An 18,710-nucleotide genomic window follows, 5' to 3' on the forward strand; every position below is an offset into this window, starting at 1 on the left:
ACTGTGGTCAACGCTGAAAAAAGTACCGTTTCCGGACCCAGAATGGACACTGGACAAAGAGGCCTCCGCGAGGCAACTATCTGGACATACCCACACGTTCGGGGAGATGTCCTCTACCACACCACACTCTCCGCTAAGCGGGAGAGGTGTAAAATTCACAGCAGCAGACCTTCTACTGGGGTCAAGGCTGACAAAAAGTACCGTTTCCGGACCCAGAATGGACACTGGACAAAAGACGGCTCCGCGAGGCAACTATCTGGACATACCCACGCGTTCGGGGAGATGTCCTGTACCACACCCCACTCTCCGCTAAGCGGGAGAGGTGTAAAATTCACAGCAGCAGACCTTCTACTGGGGTCAATGCTGACAAAAAGTACCGTTTCCGGACCCAGAATGGACACTGGACAAAGAGGCCTCCGCGAGGCAACTATCTGGACATACCCACACGTTCGGGGAGATGTCCTCTACCACACCACACTCTCCGCTAAGCGGGAGAGGTGTAAAATTCACAGCAGCAGACCTTCTACTGGGGTCAAGGCTGACAAAAAGTACCGTTTCCGGACCCAGAATGGACACTGGACAAAAGACGGCTCCGCGAGGCAACTATCTGGACATACCCACGCGTTCGGGGAGATGTCCTGTACCACACCCCACTCTCCGCTAAGCGGGAGAGGTGTAAAATTCACAGCAGCAGACCTTCTACTGTGGTCAACGCTGAAAAAAGTACCGTTTCCGGACCCAGAATGGACACTGGACAAAGAGGCCTCCGCGAGGCAACTATCTGGACATACCCACGCGTTCGGGGAGATGTCCTCTACCACACCACACTCTCCGCAATGCGGGAGAGGTGTAAAATTCACAGCAGCAGACCTTCTACTGGGGTCAATGCTGACAAAAAGTACCGTTTCCGGACCCAGAATGGACACTGGACAAAGAGGCCTCCGCGAGGCAACTATCTGGACATACCCACGTGTTCGGGGAGATGTCCTCTACCACACCCCACTCTCCGCTAAGCGAGAGAGGTGTAAAATTCACAGCAGCAGACCTTCTACTGGGGTCAACGCTCAAAAAAGTGCTGTGCCTTGGGGCATTGACATGAAATCACTTTCTCTACGCAAGCTAAGTCAGGTCAAGGAGTTACCTCTAGCTTTGGAATGGGTGTCACTTGTGTGCGTTGATTGCATCTGTCTGTGCATTTATGCATTTGTTTGTCCTGACGAAACTTGATTATTTCTCGACTGTTTATTTTCTCGTATGACACGACATAGAAACTACTTGTGACTACTGTCTTTGTGTGCTGTCGAGCGGATGTTCTTTGCATCAGCTCAAAGGTATAGCCTGCTGTGTCATTCGATTCATTTGTCCAGATATGCCATTTATGATCTTTAAGGATGTACAATGACGCATATGGTGGCCTGTCGAAAAATACACACATACTGGTCAAAGCATACTCATTTTGGTGGTACAGACAGGATAAATTGAACGTTTTTGGAATTTTTGTGCCAGCTCTTAACAGGAGAAGTAAGGTCTGTGGGCTGTTAATTACTTCATATGTTGATAAGCTCTTTTCCTGCTGACATGTTTCACATTGTTCAGATTGAGCAGGTAATATTTGTGCAATAGTGTCTAAGATGCCTTTTTGTGACACGTCAAGTGGCTGCACTATGAATTGTGACATGTTCTTTGTAGATGGTAAGGCCTTGTCACCACATTGAGTACAACTATACAGACTAAGACTTTTCAGGCAAAGCAGGTCATCTCCAAGGAAAGGAGACCGAAGTGTGTATTCTACAAATCAATTTAATATGGTGCATACTTCTGTCCTAGAACATTTCTGAGACACTAATGACACTGATGTGTTGGCTAGATTGAATTTCTCAAGTTTCCGTCTAAATGTTGAGTCCTGCGCTGCTGCTTCTTCAAGCCGTGTGTGACATTTTTTGATAGCAGATGTCTGTTGTAGAAATGTTAGAATTGGTAATGGTATAGCTTCACACATATTGTCATTTAGACTTTCATTGCATAAAACCACATCATCATCATCTTCTTCCAAATTGTCCTCCGTTATTGTTCTGTTAATTGCTTTCAACTGTCCAGGCACAGAATGTACAGATGTCTGTATGTTTTGCTTGAACAACTGTGTGGACACCACACATACTCAACCAAACTACTAGTTTGTGTATACAATCTAATGGGTCATTGTGCATTCCTAAGGCCAAGTAAGATGCTATTCACTAGTTGTTGAGTGACACCACAGATTGTTTTGCAATCAAATGTGTGACCTGGATTTTGAAAAAACGCTTGAATGAGAGCTGCTAAATTCCCCGGCATAGATGACAACTGAACCATCGAAGTAGGTGTCAATGGTTTCAATTTATCTTGTACTACTTGTAGATGCAGTATACCCACGCGTTCGGGGAGATGTCCTGTACCACACCCCACTCTCCGCTAAGTGGGAGAGGTGTAAAATTCACGGCAGCAGACCTTCTACTGAGGTCAACGCTCAAAAAAGTGCTGTGCCTTGGGGCATTGACAATTATTTAATTAACGTATTAAATAACCTTATTTTATTCTGAAGGCAACCGGATGTCTTAAATTAGCTAGCTCTCAGACAGGAAGTTCTAAATTAGCTCATAAGACGGAGCCAAATATCTGTCTGAGAGTGGAGCCTGCCTGGCAAATGACATGGGGGGTCCTTTTTGTGGGCTTGGCCGAAAGTGGGCGTTACCAAAAGGTGGGCGTGGCCATGGCCGCCAGAAGTCTGTCAGATTTTGACAGCTTCAAATTAGTGTTAAACATAATATAACCCAATTGACTCCAGTCCTCTCTGTTTAATATATCTATAATGAAACTATATAAACTATGCATATACCATGAAGTGCTATGACTACTAGCTCTGGTCCATAGCTCTAATGCGTTTCATTTAGAGCTATGTTACTCTAAACTTCCCCGCTCGCATGAATGCAGACCAGCCTCTACTCTTTGGCGTAAATAAAAAGAACGTTTTTGCTACACATAAAAACAAAGGCGAGTTGTGTCATTAGAAAGCCTACTTTGGTAATTGGTTCTAGTTCTAGTGAACAGAAATAATAAATAAATAGACTTGGTAACCTAACTGTAGGGAGTGCAAACACATTAAAGAACCTGGGGGTTATCATCTATGAAAAGGCAACACAATGAGCAGAAAATAAAAATTAACCATGTAAATACAACAAATTGAGCAGAGCACTGCAGGGAGTTGAACCCCATTCCGGTAAACCAGAAGTACCACAACCAGTGCCTTGGTTTTTGTTTTGTTTTACGAGGTCCATTCGTTGAAATGTAAATTTTGCATTGCAACGGTAAAGTAATTTCACAATTGACATTGTAGGCAATAATTAATAACGGTATGGCACCAGGCCAAAGCCATGGGGATAGAGTATGTTTTGCACTCTGAGTGAGTGTGTGTGTGTGTGTGTGTGTCCGTCAGTTTGTTAACAGCTAATCTCCAGCACCATTAACCCGGTCGATGCCAAATTTTGCACACACACTCCCTGGATGCCAACGATGGACCTCTGTCCCAAATTTTCCAGAACGGCCTGTATAGCACCACACATTTTTGTATGCCCTCCGAGACTATGGACTATAGCCTTTCGCTTTTCCGCGATTTAACCTTTTTTCAAATCGTGAACAATGATGAAGAATCGCGCACTATAGCATGCCACTTAATGACCTTGGGGTCATCAAGGTCATTGATATTGATCAATAACCTTGAGCAGTATAAATGACCTTCAATAAGACTAGTAAATGACCTTGACCAGTATAAATGACCTTGACCAGTATATGACTGACCAGTATAAATTACCTTCATGAGACTAGTAAATGACCTTGACCAGTATAAATGACCTTTAGAAGACTAGTAAATGATCTTCACCAGTATAAATGACCTTTAGAAGACTAGTAAATGATCTTCACCAGTATAAATGACCTTGACCAGTATGCGGTCCGTGACCATGGACTATAGCCTTTTGCTTTTCCTTGATTTTCACCTTTAAAAAATCCTCAACAATGATGAAGAATCGCACACTATAGCGCGCCGCTCAATGACCTGAGACCATGGACCAATGAATGAAATACAACACATTGAGCAGGGCACTGCAGGGAGTTGAACCCCGTTCCGGTAAACCAGAAGTCCGACACCAGTGCCTTAGTTTTTGTGTTGTTGTTCATTTAAAGGTCCAGGTGTGCATACGCATGTGCCCCTGTGTGTGTAGGTGCATGTGTGCATGTGTGTGCACGCTTCAATGACCACTGTTGGACCCAATGGCGATCAAGGACCTCAGGGAGCCACCCATAATTCACAACGGTCACAGCGAACTCTGTTGCATCACAACTGGTGGCCAACAGTCGTAACCAACACCGCCACGACCCACAGGAGAATACCATCGCACAGTGGTATCAGACCAACCACAATCAGCCAGCCCTCAAACCAAACCCTTCGACCTAGAAGAACTCAAAACTGCAATGGGAAAGTTGAAACCCGGAAAAGCAGCAGGGATTGATGACATACTGGCAGAAATTATACAGCACCTGGAACCTAACGCAAAGACCTGGCTCGTGGGGATGCTGAACACATGCATGGCACAGAAAACCATCCCTTCTGTCTGGAGAAAAGCCAAAGTGGTTGCAATCCCCAAACCTGGCAAAGACCCATCATCCTCAAAGAGCTACCGACCCATTTCCCTCCTCTGCATCACCTACAAGAGAGGCTGCTACTCCAACGCCTCATACCACTCAGACACCAAGCTGACTTGTATTTGTATTTAGACTTGTATTTAGTCATAGCACGCCATAGTACATATGTATAGCATAGTAGTAAATATGTATAGTTTATATGTATATATAGTATTATATGTATAGTGTATGTATAGTTTCATTATATGTATGTATAGTTTCATTATATAGATATTCCACTGTTACTTTCTTAGCTTACGCATGTTTCATGATAAATGCTTTTATGTGATGTATTCCCATGCTTTTGTTCTTGCTTAAATGTAAGTCGCTCTGGATTAAGAGCGTCTGCTAAATGCCTAAATTGTAAATTGTAAATTGTGACTAAAGACCAAGCTGGTTTCCGTCCCGTCCTGTGCTGGACAGAGCTCAACCTCACCCAACACATTGAGGATGGGTTTGAGGGAAAACAAATAACTGGAGCAGCAACTGGAGGGCGAAGCAAGCACGCAGGCAGCTTGTGCCTGCCTGCGTGCCTGCCTGCCTTCCTCATGTGGAAGCTGCATAGTTGAGTTTGTGTGTGTGTTTCTTTTTCTGTCTTTCTTTCTTAGGACGAAGATCAAGGTAGAAGCCGTTGGAAGGCTCAACACAAGCCGATGCCCCTAGAGATCCATCCCAAAGCTTCCCTCAGGGAGTCCAGCAAGCCAGCTAGCCAGCAAGCCCGCCCAGTCAGCCAACGCAGCCAGCCAGCTCCGCCAGTCAGCCAGTGTAGAAAGTCAGGCTGCCAAGCCAGCGCACATCAGCCCTTGCAGTCAACCATTGTAGCCATACCAGCCTTGCTCAGTCAGCTCAGCCAGGCCTCTCTCGAGGCCTGGCTCTCTGTCTGCCTGGCCCGGTCTGCCCCGCCCTGCCTTGCAGCAACAGAACCAGCCTTGCTGGCAAGCCAGCCAGCTCAGAATACGAGCTCAGCAAGCCAGCGCAGCTGGCAAGCACGCAGTTAGTCTAAACCAGTTTCAGACTGGCAGGCCAAGGCAGACAGACAGGAAGACCGAGGCGCCTAGGCAGGCAGACAGGCCAGGAAGGCAACAAAGTGCAGGCAGGGGGACTGTCCGGCCTAAGGCTGCGCTGCAAGGGTTGGAGCCTGGCCAGCTCCTGCTGGTCTAGACTGAGTGGCTGTGGCTGCACAGTAAGGCTGCGGTAACCTAGTCTGGGCTTGCTGCTGCACTGGCTTGCTCAGCTCGCATTCTGAGCTGGCTGGCTTTCCAGAAAGGCTGGTTCTGTTGCTGCAAGGCAGGGCAGGGCAGACCGGGCCAGGCAGACAGAGAGCCAGGCCTCAAGAGAGGCCTGGCTGAGCTGACTGAGCAAGGCTGGTATGGCTGCAATGGCTGACTGCAAGGGCTGATATGCTCTGGCTTGGCAGCCTGACTTTCTACACTGGCTGACTGGCGGAGCTGACTGGCTGCGTTGGCTGACTGGGCAGGCTTGCTGGCTAGCTGGCTTGCTGTGCTCCCTGAGGGAAGCTTTAGGATGGATCTCTAGGGGCATCGGCTAGTGTTGAGCCTTCCTATGGCGTCTACCTTGATCTCCGTCCTAAGAAAGAAAGACAGAAAAAGAAAGACACACAAACCCAACTATGCAGCTTCCACCTGAGGAACCGAGACGCGAGAAAAGAACTGAGCGTCACTTGGGATGGTCACAAACTCTCCAACCATACCCACCCCATGTATCTTGGAGTTACACTGGACAGGACACTCTTCTTCAAAAAAACACCTGGAGAACACAAAAGCCACGGTCAACACCCACAATAACATCCTGTGAAAACTAGTGAACTCCCAAGTGGGGCGCAGACCCACAAACAATCCGTGCAACTGCCATGGCCCTGTCTTTCTCTACAGCAGAGTATTCCTGCTCAAGCTGGAGCCGATCACGTCACACCAAATCGGTCGACACAGCCCTAAATGACACCTGTTGCATCATCACGGGATGGGTCAAGAAAACACCTGTCCCGTCCGTGCCTTTATGCGCTAGCCGGCACCTCCCCCCGCACATCAGACGACTGTGTAACGCTCAAGATGAATGGAAAACACAGGAGATAGACAGTGAAGTCTGGAATGAAATGATAGAGAACACCTCACACACAGTTTCCTTTCGTGGCTGTTTACATTCGAGGGTCGCCGGTCCTCTCAAACGGAACAGTTTAACGTCATGCCCAGGACGAAAAGATATAGAGAACACCAACATGACAAATAACAGCAGGAAGGCATGGGCCACAATCCACCGTCTTGGCAAAGACCACACCACCCATAATTCACAACGGTCACAGCAAACTCTATTGCATCACAACTGGTGTAGTTATTGGATGGAGCCCGCACACCACCAAAAAAAAGAAAAACAACATACTATAGTATGCCCTCCGTGACCATGGACTTTAGCCTTTCGCTTTTCTGCAATTTAACCTTTTTTCAAATCCTCAACAATGATGAAGAATCGCGCACTATAGCGTGCCACTTAATGACCTTGACCAATACCAATGACCTTGAGCAGTATAAATTACCTTCAATAAGACTAGTAAATGACCTTGACCAGTATAAATGACCTTGACAAGTACAAATGACCTTGACCAGTATAAATGACCTTCACCAGTAGAAATGACCGTGACCAGTATATGACTGTGACCAGTATAAATTACCTTCATGAGACTAGTAATTGACCTTGACCAGTATAAATGACCTTTAGAAGACTAGTAAATGATCTTCACCAGTATAAATGACCTTTAGAAGACTAGTAAATGATCTTCACCAGTATAAATGACCTTGACCAGTATGCGGTCCGTGACCATGGACTATAGCCTTTTGCTTTTCCTTGATTTTCACCTTTAAAAAATCCTCAACAATGATGAAGAATCGCACACTATAGCGCGCCGCTCAATGACCTGAGACCATGGACCAATGAATGAAATACAACACATTGAGCAGGGCACTGCAGGGAGTTGAACCCCGTTCCGGTAAACCAGAAGTCCGACACCAGTGCCTTAGTTTTTGTGTTGTTCATTTAAAGGTCCAGGTGTGCATACGCATGTGCCCCTGTGTGTGTAGGTGCATGTGTGCATGTGTGTGCACGCTTCAATGACCACTGTTGGACCCAATGGCGATCAAGGACCTCAGGGAGCCACCCATAATTCACAACGGTCACAGCGAACTCTGTTGCATCACAACTGGTGGCCAACAGTCGTAACCAACACCGCCACGACCCACAGGAGAATACCATCGCACAGTGGTATCAGACCAACCACAATCAGCCAGCCCTCAAACCAAACCCTTCGACCTAGAAGAACTCAAAACTGCAATGGGAAAGTTGAAACCCGGAAAAGCAGCAGGGATTGATGACATACTGGCAGAAATTATACAGCACCTGGAACCTAACGCAAAGACCTGGCTCGTGGGGATGCTGAACACATGCATGGCACAGAAAACCATCCCTTCTGTCTGGAGAAAAGCCAAAGTGGTTGCAATCCCCAAACCTGGCAAAGACCCATCATCCTCAAAGAGCTACCGACCCATTTCCCTCCTCTGCATCACCTACAAGAGAGGCTGCTACTCCAACGCCTCATACCACTCATAGACACCAAGCTGACTAAAGACCAAGCTGGTTTCCGTCCCGTCCTGTGCTGGACAGAGCTCAACCTCACCCAACACATTGAGGATGGGTTTGAGGGAAAACAAATAACTGGAGCAGCAACTGGAGGGCGAAGCAAGCACGCAGGCAGCTTGTGCCTGCCTGCGTGCCTGCCTGCCTTCCTCATGTGGAAGCTGCATAGTTGAGTTTGTGTGTGTGTTTCTTTTTCTGTCTTTCTTTCTTAGGACGAAGATCAAGGTAGACGCCGTTGGAAGGCTCAACACAAGCCGATGCCCCTAGAGATCCATCCCAAAGCTTCCCTCAGGGAGTCCAGCAAGCCAGCTAGCCAGCAAGCCCGCCCAGTCAGCCAACGCAGCCAGCCAGCTCCGCCAGTCAGCCAGTGTAGAAAGTCAGGCTGCCAAGCCAGCGCACATCAGCCCTTGCAGTCAACCATTGTAGCCATACCAGCCTTGCTCAGTCAGCTCAGCCAGGCCTCTCTCGAGGCCTGGCTCTCTGTCTGCCTGGCCCGGTCTGCCCCGCCCTGCCTTGCAGCAACAGAACCAGCCTTGCTGGCAAGCCAGCCAGCTCAGAATACGAGCTCAGCAAGCCAGCGCAGCTGGCAAGCACGCAGTTAGTCTAAACCAGTTTCAGACTGGCAGGCCAAGGCAGACAGACAGGAAGACCGAGGCGCCTAGGCAGGCAGACAGGCCAGGAAGGCAACAAAGTGCAGGCAGGGGGACTGTCCGGCCTAAGGCTGCGCTGCAAGGGTTGGAGCCTGGCCAGCTCCTGCTGGTCTAGACTGAGTGGCTGTGGCTGCACAGTAAGGCTGCGGTAACCTAGTCTGGGCTTGCTGCTGCACTGGCTTGCTCAGCTCGCATTCTGAGCTGGCTGGCTTTCCAGAAAGGCTGGTTCTGTTGCTGCAAGGCAGGGCAGACCGGGCCAGGCAGACAGAGAGCCAGGCCTCAAGAGAGGCCTGGCTGAGCTGACTGAGCAAGGCTGGTATGGCTGCAATGGCTGACTGCAAGGGCTGATATGCTCTGGCTTGGCAGCCTGACTTTCTACACTGGCTGACTGGCGGAGCTGACTGGCTGCGTTGGCTGACTGGGCAGGCTTGCTGGCTAGCTGGCTTGCTGTGCTCCCTGAGGGAAGCTTTGGGATGGATCTCTAGGGGCATCGGCTAGTGTTGAGCCTTCCTATGGCGTCTACCTTGATCTCCGTCCTAAGAAAGAAAGACAGAAAAAGAAAGACACACAAACCCAACTATGCAGCTTCCACCTGAGGAACCGAGACGCGAGAAAAGAACTGAGCGTCACTTGGGATGGTCACAAACTCTCCAACCATACCCACCCCATGTATCTTGGAGTTACACTGGACAGGACACTCTTCTTCAAAAAAACACCTGGAGAACACAAAAGCCACGGTCAACACCCACAATAACATCCTGTGAAAACTAGTGAACTCCCAAGTGGGGCGCAGACCCACAAACAATCCGTGCAACTGCCATGGCCCTGTCTTTCTCTACAGCAGAGTATGCCTGCTCAAGCTGGAGCCGATCACGTCACACCAAATTGGTCGACACAGCCCTAAATGACACCTGTCGCATCATCACGGGATGGGTCAAGACAACACCTGTCCCGTCCGTGCCTTTATGCGCTAGCCGGCACCTCCCCCCGCACATCAGACGACTGTGTAACGCTCAAGATGAATGGAAAACACAGGAGATAGACAGTGAAGTCTGGAATGAAATGATAGAGAACACCTCACACACACAGTTTCCTTTCGTGGCCGTTTACATTCGAGGGTCGCCGGTCCTCTCGAACGGAACAGTTTAACGTCATGCCCAGGACGAAAAGATATAGAGAACACCATAATGACAAATAACAGCAGGAAGGCATGGGCCACAATCCACCGTCTTGGCAAAGACCACACCACCCATAATTCACAACGGTCACAGCAAACTCTGTTGCATCACAACTGGTGTAGGTATTGGATGGAGCCCGCACACCACAGGTATAAGAAAGACGTGATGCAGAGGAGGGAAATGGGTCGGTAGCTCTTCGGGGATAATGGGTCTTTGCCAGGTTTAGGGATTGCAACTACTCCAGCCTTTTTCCAAACAGAAGGGATGGTTTTCTGTGCTATGCATGTGTTCAGCATCCCCACAAGCCAGGTCCTTGCGATAGGTCCCAGGTGCTGTATCATTTCTGCAAGTATGCCATCAATCCCTGCTGCTTTTCCGGGTTTCAACTTTCCCATTGCAGTTTCACGTTCTTCTAAGTCGAAGGGTTTGGTTTGAGGGCTGGCTGATTGTGGTTGGTCTGATACCACTGTGCGATGGTATTCTATGTGGGTCGGTGGCGGTGTTGGTTACAACTGTTGGCCACCAGTTGTGACCAAGACCGCCACCGACCCACAGGAGAATACCATCGCACAGTGGTATCAGACCAACCACAATCAGCCAGCCCTCAAACCAAACCCTTCGACCTAGAAGAACTTGAAACTGCAATGGGAAAGTTGAAACCCGGAAAAGCAGCAGGGATTGATGACCTACTGGCAGAAATGTTACAGCACCTGGGACCCAACGCAAAGACCTGGCTTGTGGGCATGCTGAACACATGCATAGCACAGAAAACCATCCCTTCTGTCTGGGAAAAGGCCAAAGTGGTTGCAATCCCTAAACCTGGCAAAGACCCATTATCCACAAAGAGCTACCGACCCATTTCCCTCTGCATCACCTACAAGGCTATATGAGAAGCTGCTACTCCAACGCCTTGTTGCCACTCATAGATACCAAGCTGACTAAAGACCAAGCTGGTTTCCGTCCCAGCCGCTCCTGTGCTGGACAGAGCTCAACCTCACCCAACACATTGAGGATGGGTTTGAGGGGAAACAAATAACTGGAGCAGCATTCAGAGATCTCTCTGCTGCCTACGACACTGTCCAACACCGCACAATGGTCAGGAAAAGCCTCCTCAACAACAGGCGCTTCTATGTCCAGTTAAATGACCAGAGGAGTAAATGGAAAGCCCAAAAGAACGGCCTCCAACAAGGTAGCGTGCTCGCCCCCCTCCTTTTCAATATCTACACAAACGACCAGCCACTACCCAATGCCTAATGCCAGCGTTTCATCTACGCAGACAACCTCTGCATTACGACCCAACAAGCAGACTTCCAGAAGATTGAGTCTGTCCTTGAAAGTGCCCTCCAAGAAATGTCAAGCTACTACAATACAACCACCTGAAACCCAACCTATAGAGAACACCTCACACACACATAATTTCCTTTCGTGGCCGTTTACATTCGAGGGTCGCTGGTCCTCTCGAACGGAACAGTTTAACGTCATGCCCAGGACGAAAAGATATAGAGAACACCAACATGTCAAATAACAGCAGGAAGGCATGGGCCACAATCCACCGTCTTGGCAAAAACCACACCACCCATAATTCACAACGGTCACAGCAAACTCTGTTGCATCACAACTGGTGTAGGTATTGGATGGAGCCCGCACACCACAGGTATAAGAAAGACGTTCTTTGTTGAAATACTGACAGCGTTTCGATCCATTTGATCTTCATCAGGTCACGTGTACACAAAACATACACTTTTATACTAAGGGAGTGCCCCCATTAAACAATCAAAATACCACATTTTGGTGCCACTCCCATCACTGCAGGTGTGACACGTCAACCCTGAGTGAGTAGGTGGGGACCCAGACATATTGATGTAAATATAGTCTGTTCAGAAATTGTAGTGCCTCTCATAGAGCTTGTAGGTGATGCAGAGGAGGGAAATGGGTCGGTAGCTCTTCGGGGATAATGGGTCTTTGCCAGGTTTAGGGATTGCAACTACTCCAGCCTTTTTCCAAACAGAAGGGATGGTTTTCTGTGCTATGCATGTGTTCAGCATCCCCACAAGCCAGGTCCTTGCGATAGGTCCCAGGTGCTGTATCATTTCTGCCAGTATGCCATCAATCCCTGCTGCTTTTCCGGGTTTCAACTTTCCCATTGCAGTTTCACGTTCTTCTAAGTCGAAGGGTTTGGTTTGAGGGCTGGCTGATTGTGGTTGGTCTGATACCACTGTGCGATGGTATTCTATGTGGGTCGGTGGCGGTGTTGGTTACAACTGTTGGCCACCAGTTGTGACCAAGACCGCCACCGACCCACAGGAGAATACCATCGCACAGTGGTATCAGACCAACCACAATCAGCCAGCCCTCAAACCAAACCCTTCGACCTAGAAGAACTTGAAACTGCAATGGGAAAGTTGAAACCCGGAAAAGCAGCAGGGATTGATGACCTACTGGCAGAAATGTTACAGCACCTGGGACCCAACGCAAAGACCTGGCTTGTGGGGATGCTGAACACATGCATAGCACAGAAAACCATCTCTTCTGTCTGGGAAAAGGCCAAAGTGGTTGCAATCCCTAAACCTGGCAAAGACCCATTATCCACAAAGAGCTACCGACCCATTTCCCTCTGCATCACCTACAAGGCTATATGAGAAGCTGCTACTCCAACGCCTTGTTGCCACTCATAGATACCAAGCTGACTAAAGACCAAGCTGGTTTCCGTCCCAGCCGCTCCTGTGCTGGACAGAGCTCAACCTCACCCAACACATTGAGGATGGGTTTGAGGGGAAACAAATAACTGGAGCAGCATTCAGAGATCTCTCTGCTGCCTACGACACTGTCCAACACCGCACAATGGTCAGGAAAAGCCTCCTCAACAACAGGCGCTTCTATGTCCAGTTAAATGACCAGAGGAGTAAATGGAAAGCCCAAAAGAACGGCCTCCAACAAGGTAGCGTGCTCGCCCCCCTCCTTTTCAATATCTACACAAACGACCAGCCACTACCCAATGCCTAATGCCAGCGTTTCATCTACGCCGACAACCTCTGCATTACGACCCAACAAGCAGACTTCCAGAAGATTGAGTCTGTCCTTGAAAGTGCCCTCCAAGAAATGTCAAGCTACTACAATACAACCACCTGAAACCCAACCTATAGAGAACACCTCACACACACATAATTTCCTTTCGTGGCCGTTTACATTCGAGGGTCGCTGGTCCTCTCGAACGGAACAGTTTAACGTCATGCCCAGGACGAAAAGATATAGAGAACACCAACATGTCAAATAACAGCAGGAAGGCATGGGCCACAATCCACCGTCTTGGCAAAAACCACACCACCCATAATTCACAACGGTCACAGCAAACTCTGTTGCATCACAACTGGTGTAGGTATTGGATGGAGCCCGCACACCACAGGTATAAGAAAGACGTTCTTTGTTGAAATACTGACAGCGTTTCGATCCATTTGATCTTCATCAGGTCATGTGTACACAAAACATACACTTTTATACTAAGGGAGTGCCCCCATTAAACAATCAAAATACCACATTTTGGTGCCCCTCCCATCACTGCAGGTGTGACACGTCAACCCTGAGTGAGTAGGTGGGGACCCAGACATATTGATGTAAATATAGTCTGTTCAGAAATTGTAGTGCCTCTCATAGAGCTTGTAGGTGATGCAGAGGAGGGAAATGGGTCGGTAGCTCTTCGGGGATAATGGGTCTTTGCCAGGTTTAGGGATTGCAACTACTCCAGCCTTTTTCCAAACAGAAGGGATGGTTTTCTGTGCTATGCATGTGTTCAGCATCCCCACAAGCCAGGTCCTTGCGATAGGTCCCAGGTGCTGTATCATTTCTGCCAGTATGCCATCAATCCCTGCTGCTTTTCCGGGTTTCAACTTTCCCATTGCAGTTTCACGTTCTTCTAAGTCGAAGGGTTTGGTTTGAGGGCTGGCTGATTGTGGTTGGTCTGATACCACTGTGCGATGGTATTCTATGTGGGTCGGTGGCGGTGTTGGTTACAACTGTTGGCCACCAGTTGTGACCAAGACCGCCACCGACCCACAGGAGAATACCATCGCACAGTGGTATCAGACCAACCACAATCAGCCAGCCCTCAAACCAAACCCTTCGACCTAGAAGAACTTGAAACTGCAATGGGAAAGTTGAAACCCGGAAAAGCAGCAGGGATTGATGACCTACTGGCAGAAATGTTACAGCACCTGGGACCCAACGCAAAGACCTGGCTTGTGGGGATGCTGAACACATGCATAGCACAGAAAACCATCCCTTCTGTCTGGGAAAAGGCCAACGTGGTTGCAATCCCTAAACCTGGCATAGACCCATTATCCACAAAGAGCTACCGACCCATTTCCCTCTGCTTCACCTACAAGGCTATATGAGAAGCTGCTACTCCAACGCCTTGTTGCCACTCATAGATACCAAGCTGACTAAAGACCAAGCTGGTTTCCGTCCCAGCCGCTCCTGTGCTGGACAGAGCTCAACCTCACCCAACACATTGAGGATGGGTTTGAGGGGAAACAAATAACTGGAGCAGCATTCAGAGATCTCTCTGCTGCCTACGACACTGTCCAACACCGCACAATGGTCAGGAAAAGCCTCCTCAACAACAGGCGCTTCTATGTTCAGTTAAATGACCAGAGGAGTAAATGGAAAGCCGAAAAGAACGGCCTCCCACAAGGTAGCGCGCTCGCCCCCCTCCTTTTCAATATCTAAACAAACGACCAGCCACTTGAAACCCAACCCATCAAAAACCCAACTATGCAGCTTCCACCTGAGGAACCGAGACGCAAAAAAAGAACTGAGCATCACAAACTCTCAAACCATACCCACCCCATGTAACTTGGAGTTACACTGGACAGTTTAACGTCATGCCCAGGACGAAAAGTTATAGAGAACACCAACATGACAAACCCTACACTTAAACCCTCTATATTTAATAAAAAACAATTCTGGACAGGAATCCTGTATTGCAGGGGTGCCCAAAAGGTACATCGTGATCTACCAGTAATCACAAAGGCTGTGCAGGTAGACCATATGGCATGCCCCTGTATATAATCTATCACTTGAATTAAGGTGACTTGACACCAGCTCAAATGTTGCACACAAACATCAGTAGCAAAAGTACAAAGTTATTGTGACAGTAATAATTGCTATAGTGTGTGTTCAGTAACAGGAATATTCCTGTCTCTCCAGCTCTTTAATAAATAGAAAAGGGTTTAATCAGGAGTTGTAGTAGCCACAGGATAATCTAAGCGGTGGATATTGCTCTTTTCTTCATGTCTTTATGTATGTAAATTGTCTTGTTGTTTGTGTTATGTCAAATGCGTGTATATGTGTTCTGCATATACTTGGCTGCTGTGTTGCAAGTTACTGAACACACACTATAGCAATGATTACTGTCACACTATAGAGCTATTTAACACCGTTACTGAACACACACTATAGCAATGATTACTGTCACAATATAGAGCTATTTAACACTGTTACTGAACACACACACTATAGCAATGATTACTGTCACAATATAGAGCTATTTAACACTGTTACTGAACACACACACTATAGCAATGATTACTGTCACAATATAGAGCTATTTAACACTGTTACTGAACACACACTATAGCAATGATTACTGTCACACTATAGAGCTATTTAACACTGTTACTGAACACACACTATAGCAATGATTACTGTCACAATACAGAGCAATTTAATTTAGGTAACCAAATTGACCCCAATAGTAGATCTTTACACTCTCAATAGTTCAATTGTTGTTAAGCATCTGCTTAATTTCCAAAAAAACTACACAATTAGAGAATGTAGAAGATTGCTACTTTTGATCCTTTGATTATATAATGCTGATTGTAGCATAGTGGTTAGTGACTGAGCTTTGTTAACATGAGTGCCCGGGATCGTTTCCCACCAATTTCAAAGAATGTTTGTTGCTTCGTGCCAATTTTCACAGAACGTTTGTCCTTTTACCTACCAAACAATACTATTTTCACCTCTAGTCGATTATTTATTCAGCGTTTGAGCCACGGACCACCATTTGAGGCCATCTAGTCTCTCAGACCCATTTGAGCCACTGACCACCATTGTGAGAGTCTATTAATGTGAAATGGTGGTCCGTGGCTCAAACATGTTATCACTTTTGAAGTTACTTGTTGTGTTTAGATATGTAAATACTACTCTTTAAAGCCGTGTTTCGGTAGTCGAGTGGGTACTGTCGACGGTTAGTAAACATTGAGGCCGGGCATAGTTGTTTATAAACCTTCGACACTAACCATTCGGCTACTGAAACACTGTTTTACAGTTTCGTACAAACATCATATATAAACATCATAACAAGTAACTTCAAGTGATAGACGTTTGAACACACAAACAACAACAGCGTTAAGTATTAAATAACATTTAATCACTTACTTGCTCCGAAGACGGACCCGCGATGGTGACGTGGCACGTACGTTCCAAACAAACACTGACCAAACCTACCTCCACGCGTCTCTTCCGTATTTGAGGGCGGCGGCACTTCCTTCCGGTGTGAGGCCACGCCCGCGAGATTTAACCGCGAATCTATTGTAGTCCTCTTACGTTACATCCGGGTCCCTTGGTCCCATCCGCTTCTAATGCAAAATAGCTACATATGAACGCGTGAATCTTTTTTTTTTTTACAATAACGTTATTTGTCAGAAAGGAAGCCATTGAGGGTTAAAATGGGTCTTAATGCTTCCAACTCATATAACTGTCACCAACAACACTTTTAATGATATTACATGAAGCAGACAGCCCTGTGATGAAACCTTTAGCATTACACTGTGGTTAATAGGTTTTTATTCACAATGGAATGTTATTGTACTCTTAATATATCATGGTGTAGCACAGCACAGTAGATTCATATTTCAATCGATCTGGGATGTTAAAATTGTGCAAAACTCTGTTCAATGAATGGCCTCTTCTGCTACATTAAACATTACTAAACATTAAACGTTACTTATACCTGTTATTGAGACTCCTATAGAGCATGTTGACATGGATAGCTTGGTTAGTAGTATCTCTGTTAGTTAATGCAGTTTGATTGATTAAATTAATAGCCTATTTTATTAGACAAAAATGTAGAACAGTAGTGTCATAGAGTGGAAAATGCCATTTGGTTTAATGTCACAGAATGCAGTGCCACGTAGAGCAGCATGATAAATGGTTAACTTTATAGTGTGTTCAAAAATGGCAGTTCAGTGTCTTGAATGAGATGTGCTGTGAGTTTGCATATCTGCTATTGTCCAGCATAGGACCGTTGCACAGTGAAGTATAAACAAGGCTTTAGGATTTATAAGTCGTTTTTAGAATATAATAGAATATTCACTCCAGTGAATAGCATTTATCCATTTAGATAACTTGTTGATGTTATTTAATTACTTATTTTTACACAGAAACATAATGTGTGTCTTTACAATAACTGTAATGTAATAATAATACTAATAATGTAATGTAATAATTATTAATTAAATAACCTTATTTTATTCTGAAGGCAACCGGATGTCTTAAATTAGCTAGCTCTCAGACAGGAAGTTCTAAATTAGCTCAAAAGACGGAGCCCTGCTTTTCCTGTTTTGGATAGTGTTTCAACCCGGACGACAGAACGGACACGGTCCTCGTCCTTCTCTCTATCCTGTCCGTGTTGAAACACGCGCACGCGCGCGCAATGATTTACCTGTAGGGCAGTGTAGGCCATGTTATCTGCATGGTGTTGGTCCACTGACAGTGAAAACTTAATGGTTTCAACACAGCCAGTACATTGAGAATTAAACTTCATGGAGATGCTAATTTTCCTTTCCAGCTCGATTTGGCACCTGCCCAGACTAGCCATAACTAATAGGAATTGGTGCACTGACCATATGGTATTACTGTGCTTAACTGACCACTGACCTGGTGACCAGCCAACTGGCCTGACCTGAACCCCACAGATAATCTAGGTTGTATTGTCGAAGGTGTGAGACATAAAACTGAACAATTCAAATGAATGTACGGCTGTTATCAAACAAACCTGGGCTTCCACATATCAACAGTGCCACAGGCTGATGACTGATGATTATTTGATCAAAAGTAGCCCAGACCAAGTAGATATTGACTGCACAGTTTTCAGATGGCCTACTTCACTTTATGCACAATGAATTGAGAATGATGTAAGTTTCACTTTTTCAATTATATTACAGAAGAAAATGAACTTTTACAAAAAAAGACAAGAGACTATGCACATTCTTTTCTTTAAAAAATGTGTATTGATTTTTCTTTACAACATAGTATTCTTAAAACAATTATTCACATGTATTTTCATACACCCAAATGGCAGCACAAACACTAAAAGAAAATCTTCAAAGAAACAGGATATGTCCATGAATACACCAAACAAAAAACAAACATTACATACAATTAAACAAGACTATGCACATTTGATTTGAATGTGCTCTTGAATCTTATTTCTCTCCTTACTCTTTTTTGCACTCTCGCTTTCAATATT

This window comes from Protomyctophum parallelum (genome assembly GCF_964188405.1).
Source record: "Protomyctophum parallelum genome assembly, chromosome: 20".
Lineage (NCBI taxonomy): Eukaryota > Metazoa > Chordata > Actinopteri > Myctophiformes > Myctophidae > Protomyctophum > Protomyctophum parallelum.